This window comes from Oncorhynchus kisutch, linkage group LG1 (genome assembly GCF_002021735.2).
Source record: "Oncorhynchus kisutch isolate 150728-3 linkage group LG1, Okis_V2, whole genome shotgun sequence".
NCBI lineage: Eukaryota > Metazoa > Chordata > Actinopteri > Salmoniformes > Salmonidae > Oncorhynchus > Oncorhynchus kisutch.
Window position 1 is genome coordinate 40,721,712 of NC_034174.2, and position 8,102 is coordinate 40,729,813.

The 8,102-nt window shown below is 39.9% G+C and overlaps 1 long non-coding RNA gene across 1 annotated transcript; it reads left to right on the forward strand.

Annotated features, from left to right (window-relative positions):
- The first annotated feature begins 6,750 nt into the window (after window positions 1-6,750).
- LOC116376125 (uncharacterized) lies at window positions 6,751-7,631 on the forward strand. Its single transcript, XR_004211506.1, has 3 exons — window positions 6,751-6,920; window positions 7,151-7,252; window positions 7,518-7,631. It is a non-coding gene; the product is annotated as an uncharacterized LOC116376125 (long non-coding RNA).
- Window positions 7,632-8,102: the final 471 nt, after the last annotated feature.

An 8,102-nucleotide genomic window follows, 5' to 3' on the forward strand; every position in this document is an offset into this window, starting at 1 on the left:
AAAATGGTGTTTGACCAGATACAATGCTATTTCACAGTAAACAAATTGACAACAGACTTTCAGCACGCTTATAGGGAAGGACACTCAACAAGCACAGCACTTACACAAATTATTGATGATTGGCCAGAGACACATTTATGATAAAATGATTGTTGGGGCTGTCTTGTTAAACTTAAGTGCAGCTTTTGACATTATCGATCATAATCTGCTGCTGGAAAAACATATGTGTTTTGGCTTTACACCCCCCTGCTATAATGTGGACAAAGAGTTACTTGTCTAACAAAACACAGAGCGTGTTCTTTAATGGAAGCCTCTCAAACATAATCCAGGTAGAATCAGGAATTCCCCAGGGTAGCTGTTTAGGCCTCTTGCTTTTTTCAATTTGTACTAATGACCTGCCACTGACTTTGAGTAAAGCCAGAGTGTCTATCTATGCAGATGACTCAACAATATACACGTCAGCTACTACAGCGACTGAAATGACTGCAACACTTAAAGAGTTGCAGTTAGTTTCAGAGTGGGTGGCAAGGAATAATTTAGCCCTAAATATTTCTAAAACTAAAAGCATTGTATTTGGGACAAAACATTCACTAAACCCTAAACCTTAACTAAATCTTGTAATAAATAATGTGGAAATTGAGAAAGTTGAGATGGCTAAACTGCTTGGAGTTACCCTGGATTATAAACTGTCATGGTCAAAACATATTGATACAATAGTAGCTAAGAGGAGGAGAATTATGTCCATAATAAAGCGCCACTCTGCCTTCTTAACAACACTATCAACAAGGCAGGTCCTACAGACCCTAATTTTGTCGCACCTTGACTGCTGTTCAGTCGTGTGGTCAGGTGCCACAAAAAAGGATTTAGGAAAATTGCAATTGGCTCAGAACAGGGCAGCACGGCTGGCCCTTGGATGTACACAGAGAGCTAATAGAGAGCATGTCAATCTCTCCTGACTCAAAGTGGAGCAGAGATTGACTTCATCCCCACTTGTATTTATGAGAGGTATTGACATGTTGAATGCACCGAGCTCTTTCTAAACTACTGGCACACAGCTCGAACACCCATGCATACCCCACAAGACAAGCCACAAGAGGTCTCTTCACAGTCCTCAAGTCCAGAACAGACTATGGAAGGCGCACAGTATACATAAAGCAATGACCACATGGAACTCTATTCCACATCAAGTAACTGATGCAAGCAGTGAAATTCGATTTAAAAAACAGATTAAAAAAACCTGATGGAACAGCGGGGACTGTGAAGCAACACAAACATTGGAACAGACACATGCACACACACAATCTTTTTGTTTTAATATGCCAACGTGTGTCTACTCTAGGACCTAGGTCATACAGTGTTTTAAAAGGCTAATAATAGTACTACTGTAATATATAAATGGGCCTGTCAACTGAGCCAGAAATTTTGGAATAATATTAAAATCTATTTTGCAAAAATGTACAGGTAACTGACAAAATAAAGGAAACACTTGAGTAAATGAGGAATGCAAAGTACACCGAGAAAAAATATAAATGCAACATGTAAAGTGTCGGTAACATAGATCATGAAGAAAAACAAATCCCTGATATGTTCCATAGGCACAAAAACTTTATTTCTCTAAAATTGTGTGCTGGTAATGGTGGGCTGAACGTAGTTATGTAGAGCACCTCAAGATAAAAACGTAGTATTCAATATCGGCACGTTAGACAACATTTTAGCACTACACAATCTGGTGGGTGATAACCTTCAATCTGGATAATAACACAAAACAAATTTGAAGATGAGAGAAATGTATCGACAAATAATATGAAAACCGATTTCAAAACTAAAACGTGACGAAGACAATTTAATATTTTCACCACCAGGAATGGTAAAGGTCGAAACCGATCCGTTAAAATCAATAATATACAGGTTTTCCTACTTACAAAGCATGTAGAGGTCTGTAATTTTTATCACACTTCAACTGTGAGAGACAGAATCTATAACAAAAATCCATCACATTGTATGATTTAAGTAATTCATTTGCATTTTATTGCATGACATAAATATTTGATCACCTTAGTTTTTCTTTAATTAAGAAGCCCTTAAAACATAATTCTTTGGGGATGCTTTTCTGCAAAGGGGACAGGACAACCGTATTGAGGGGAGGATGGATGGGGCCATGTATTGCGAGATCTTGGCCAACAACCTCCTTCCCTCAGTAAGAGCATTGAAGATGGGTCGTGGCTGGATCTTCCAGCATGACAACGACCCGAAACACACAGCATCAAAGTACGTTAATTTCTAGGAGACAGAACGCGTCTCCTTCCTGAGCAGTATGACGGCTGCGTGGTCCCATGGTGTTTATACTTGCATACTATTGTTTGTACAGATGAACGTGGTACCTTCAGGCGTTTGGAAATTGCTCCCAAGAATGAACCAGACATGCGGAGGTATACAATTGTTTTTCTGATGTCTTGGCTGATTTCTTTTGATTTTCCCATGATGTCAAGCAAAGAGGCACTGAGTTTGAAGGTAAGCCTTGAAATACATCCACAGGTACACCTCCAATAGACTCAAATTATGCCAATTAGCCTATCAGAAGCTTCTAAAGCCATGACATCATTTTCTGGAATTTTCCAAGCTGTTTAAAGGCACAGTCAACTTAGTGTATGTACATTTCTGACCAACTGGAATTGTGATACAGTGAATTATAAGTGAAATAATCTGTCTGTAAATAATTGTTGGAAAAATGACTTCGAACCGACCAAAACTATAAATTGTTAACAAGAAATTTGTGGAGTGGTTGAAAAACAAGTTTTAATGACTCCAACCGTATATATTCTCACTTATGAATTTGTATTTTTTAAACCTTTTTTTAAACTAGGCAAGTCAGTTAAGAGCAAATTCTTATTTTCAATGACAGCCTAGGAACAGTGGGTTAACTGCCTTGTTTAGCGGCAGAACGACAGATTTTCACCTGGTTAGCTCGGGGATTTGATCTTGCAATCGGTTGCAAGTCCAACGCTCTAACCACTAGGTTACCTGCCGCCCATGATACCCATGAATGATACCCAGCACAAGAAACAATGCCTTTTTTTTGGCAACTTTTGCAAGTCATTGTCGCACACCTCATGTAGCCTAATAGTTTATCAACATTTTAAGCTAAATATTCTGATCTGTTGTGTCAGCCATATTGCGTAAAAAAGTTTTTTTTAATGCTAGTGGTTGTATTCATTTGGTGTCTATCGCATCCCACAACTGTCCCAGACTATGTTTGGAATATTTATTTCTCTCACAGAATATAATAGGATAAACTTTTGTACTATGGGAGACTGCAGAGTGAAGGAAAAGCAGCCAACAAGTGCTCAGCATATGTGGGAACTCCTTCAAGACTGTTGGAGAAGCATTCCAGGTGAAGCTGGTTGAGAGAATGCCAAGAATGTGCAGAGCTGTCATCAAGGCAATGGCAACCTTGAAGAATCTCAAATATAAAATAAAGTATTTTGTTATTTCATAGTTTTGATGTCTTCACTATTATTCTACAATGTATAAAATTGTAAAAATTAAGAAAAATCCTTGAATTAATAGGTGTGTCCAAACGTTTGACTGGTACTGTATATTTATCCATTTTGAATTCAGGCTGTAACACAGCAAAATGTGCAATAAGTAAAGGGGTATGAATAATTTCTGAAGTCGCCGTATATCTCTGAAAAATCTTGGGTCACTACATTTTTAGATATAACCTGAGTGGATCCTCATGCTTTTAGGGTACATTGAGCTGAAATGAGGTTGTAAGGGTCCAACAGATTCATCATGACTGCCTTCCGGGTTCTGGCACCATTGTGCACCTGTCTGCTTTGACTGGATTGTAATTGGCTAACCCGATCCTGTCACTCTGGGGAAAATGACCTGGAAAGACCATGTCAGGGGGGTGCAGTGGGACACAAAGACACCCTGCAGCCGCTGGCTGAATAATAGATGAATGTGAAGAGCGGTGACTGTAGAGAGGTGAACCTTGGTTGAGATCTAAGCAGGGGCCACTGAGTGACAGGCCATTGGGTGAGAGACCATTGGGTGACAGACAAGGCCAGTGAGCTGTGAGAGCTTAGAACCCATTGAAGGAAGGCTGCTCAGATTTCAGAGACAGAGAAAGAGAGAGAGAGAATTGCTTTGGTTCCTCCTGGCTTGGGTGCTGCTCATCTCACAACTGCCACATACAGTATAAGGGAGGTTGAGGCACCAACTCTACAATGTGCTTGCAGTAGAAAGTTGAAAGGATTCAAAGGATTCAACACATGACCGCGTGTTAGATTTTTAAAAAACTGAATAGCTAACCCAACACATTAGCCTACAGAGGCAGGATCTTAATGTCATCAGTGGTGTAAAGTACTTGAGTAAAACTACTTTCAAGTACTACTTAAGTAGTTTTTTGGGGGTATCTGTACTTTACTTTACTATTTGATTTTGGACAACTTTTACTTTTACTTCACTTACAATCCTGAAAAAAATGATGTACTTTTTACTCCATACATTTTCCCTGACACCCAAAAGTAGTCATTACTTTTAGAATGCTTAGCAGGACAGGCAAATCGTCCAATTCACGCACTTCTCAAGAGAACATCCCTGGTCATGCCTTCTGCCTCTGATCTGATGGACTCACTAAACACAAAGTAATTTTCTATTGGGTACTTTTTCCACCACTGAATTTGATAACCATGTTGTAGGATAACTTTCCTGCAACACAGGACATTTTAAACTTGTAGTGTATTTGAGGTTTAGAAAATGGTAATTTCCACTGGGATTTCATACTTCATTTTCAACCCCTACAAAAATGTCCATGAATTATAATCCACATAATAATTCACATTTCCTGTTGCTGCGGGATTATTTTCATGCTACAGCAAACTGGCTCAAATTAAGGTCCTACATTTGTATTGCTCTTTTCCCACTATTGTCCTGTTGCAAATGAACTCAGCATTGAGTGCAGTTAAAAGGATTGTCAATGACAGAGACAGACTACAACAGTATATCTTGAAGATAAATGAATAGAGGGCGAACTAGAGAGGGAGGTAGATGGATAGAGGTAACGGAAAGAAATAATGCAAGGGAGGAGTGAGCAGATGACAGAGAGAGGGAGGATTCAGCTTGGGTTGGAAAGGTTGAGATTCACATAGCTCTTTGTAGGAGAGGTACTGTATAGCGACTGGGGCTCCTGGGGCTCCTGGGGAGATGTCTCTCCAGCTCCAAATCAGCACATACACAGAGGAGTTCAGCTCACCTGGACAAGGGAAACCAACTCGACCAAGACCGTCCTCAGCCCACCGCAGAAATAACCCCCACCCCAGACCGGTAAGAACCAGGACATATAGTAATATAATGTTAACAGCCAGGACAAACCACATAGACAGGTTAAGAGTAATGTAGTGTAGTTGAAGTGGATGCTAATTGCAGTATACGTGATATCAACTTGCAGTTGTTGACATAAGCATTGAAAGTTCATATACCGGTATATTTCACAATATTTTGTGTAATGTCTTCTACTTATGAATGCATTCGGTTTATATTATGAATGTTGTGTTATGAAGTCCTTGTACAGGTTTCCTTCAAATACTCGGATACCCATATTTAATAGCAGCTGTCTACATTCTACACACATCTGCCTGGTCAACACTCTGAGAATGGCACATGCTCGATGTCTGAATTGTATCAGTAGTTTAACAATTGATTGGATGATGTTTCAGATGACAAAAAATCCCCCTGTGCGTTTGCTACTTTTTCCCTGTGCGTTTGCTACTTTTTCCTTTGTCCCCTATACACTTCCCCTCTTCATGAGGCCTAAATCCTCTTACGCTCTTACGCTAATTGGAGGGCCGTTGTCTACATACATCTCTACAGGGTGAAAGCTGCATGTCATCTATTATTCAATGCTTCCCTCTCTCCCCTCGTGAGGTGGCATGTAAACAGAATCACGAGGAAGCTTTACCTTTCCTACCCATGACATAATGCTTAACGATTGTGTGTATACAGTATGTGTTTTTGGCCCGGGACAGTAGAGACACACAGAGCATACACAAAAAGCAAATGTAACAATTTTCTGTAATGCATTATTACTTGTTATAGGCATGTATGAGCCTTTAGAATGTCTTATTATAATATGTTATGTTAGGTCTGTCTATGTAGTAGGACATCTTCAACTGACCCAAAAATGGCTGTTATTTAGCCAGTATCATTATGACAGAGAAAAGGAGGGCATACATGCTTTTGACAAGTCTTACAATGCACTATAACTACAATATTATGCATTATACCCACAGGCTTCAAGTAAAGTGTTACCAAATCCTCTTCTTACACTACTATCCCCATAATTATCCAGAATGCGTCACCTGAGTCAACCATCCATCTATCTTCAGTGCTCAGAGTCGAGGGACGGGTGTCTTATTTCCTCTCTTTCCCCAACTACCCATACAGGACTTCCTGTTGCCCAGGAAACTGCAGACTAGCCACAGGGCCTCCCGGTCAGTGTTCCAGGTTGCTACTGCTCCTGTAAACAACTGCCGTCCACTTTTCCCTCCTGTCCGGCACTTGTCTTTTCAGCATAACTCAGGTATGACACTCTGTGCTCCATTCTATCTGTTCAACCAATCATTGACTTATCATCATCTCCCCCTCGTTGTTTGTGTGTGTGTGCGTGCGTGCCTTCACATGTGTACATAGTGGTACATTTGTTTTGCATGATCTTATGTGGCTCTTCTTCCACAAGATGGCAAACGTGCACGCTCTCTCAGTGCTGTGGACACAGAGCCGCCACGCATGCCACCCCTCAGCCCATCCAGAACAACACAGCACATGCTGCCACTTGCAGGCTGGCTACACAAACCACACATGACTGACCCCTCCATCAGAGACATGCAACTCCAACCACTCCTAAAAAACATACAAAGGTAAAGTACGAGGTCTTCACTCCTTATGTCTTTTAGTTTATTAAAATCCAAATCAGTCATCCAGTGCATGCATTATTATAATGATGCAGTATATACTGTCACAGACCTGAAATATGTTGCTCTGATTGAAATTGAAATCAAGATTGTGATCTCTCTGTTCTTTTCTGGGATTTATTCCAATGGAGATTATTATAATTATTGCGATTAATACCACTTGATGTTGATTACAGCAACATGGATTCCTCCAAGTCATTACAACAGAGGCCAGCTTGCTACCTGACTGATGTCCAGTGTTACCGGGGTGACCATCCACACTCATCACAGGGACTGAGGTGAGAGTGATCTTTGAACCCTGACCTCCTGAGGCAAGTTCAAGCTCATTTAAACTTTTACACATGTAAATAAAGATGGACAAATGATGAATGTCAACGTATAGAAAAACCATAGTCTCAATACATGTTTGACGGAAACAAAATATCTGTTTAGCTGTTACCCATTTGAATACCATACTGTAAACACTTAATTCATTTAAAAGGGCATATCCAATTTATATGCATTAGTTTGTTGGGAAATTCAAATTGTTTTTGTTTCTGACAGGAGAAACTCAGGCATTGAACATCGGAATGGACTTCAAAATGGCAGCCTCCCAGGCGTTAGGCACCTCCTACCACAGGCCCACTACCGGAGGTCTCGCTCCAATACTACACTTGATTCATGGTACAGTACATGCTCTTACATCTCAGTACATGTTCTCAGTAATACATTGTTTTGAATAGCCCACTACAGACTGTACTGTATAAAGATATTGAACTATCCACAGTTTCAAGTGTGGAGTGCAACACACAATACTGTAGCCAAATGTACAGTCGGGGTATATAGTGAATGTAGTTCCATGCCATCAGTGGTGTAAAGTAAAAAATACTCGAAAGTACTACTTAAGTAGTTTTTTTGGTATCTGTACTTTACTTTACTATTTATATTTTTGACAACTTTTACTTTTACTTTACTACATTCCTAAAGAAAATAATGTACTTTTCACTCCATACATTTTCCCTGACACCCAAAAGTATTTGTTACATTTTGAAAGCTTAGCAGGACAGTAAAATTGTTAAATTCACGCTCTTATCAAAATAACATCCCTGGTCATCCCTACTGCCTTAACTTGTGTCCCTGGCTATCCAT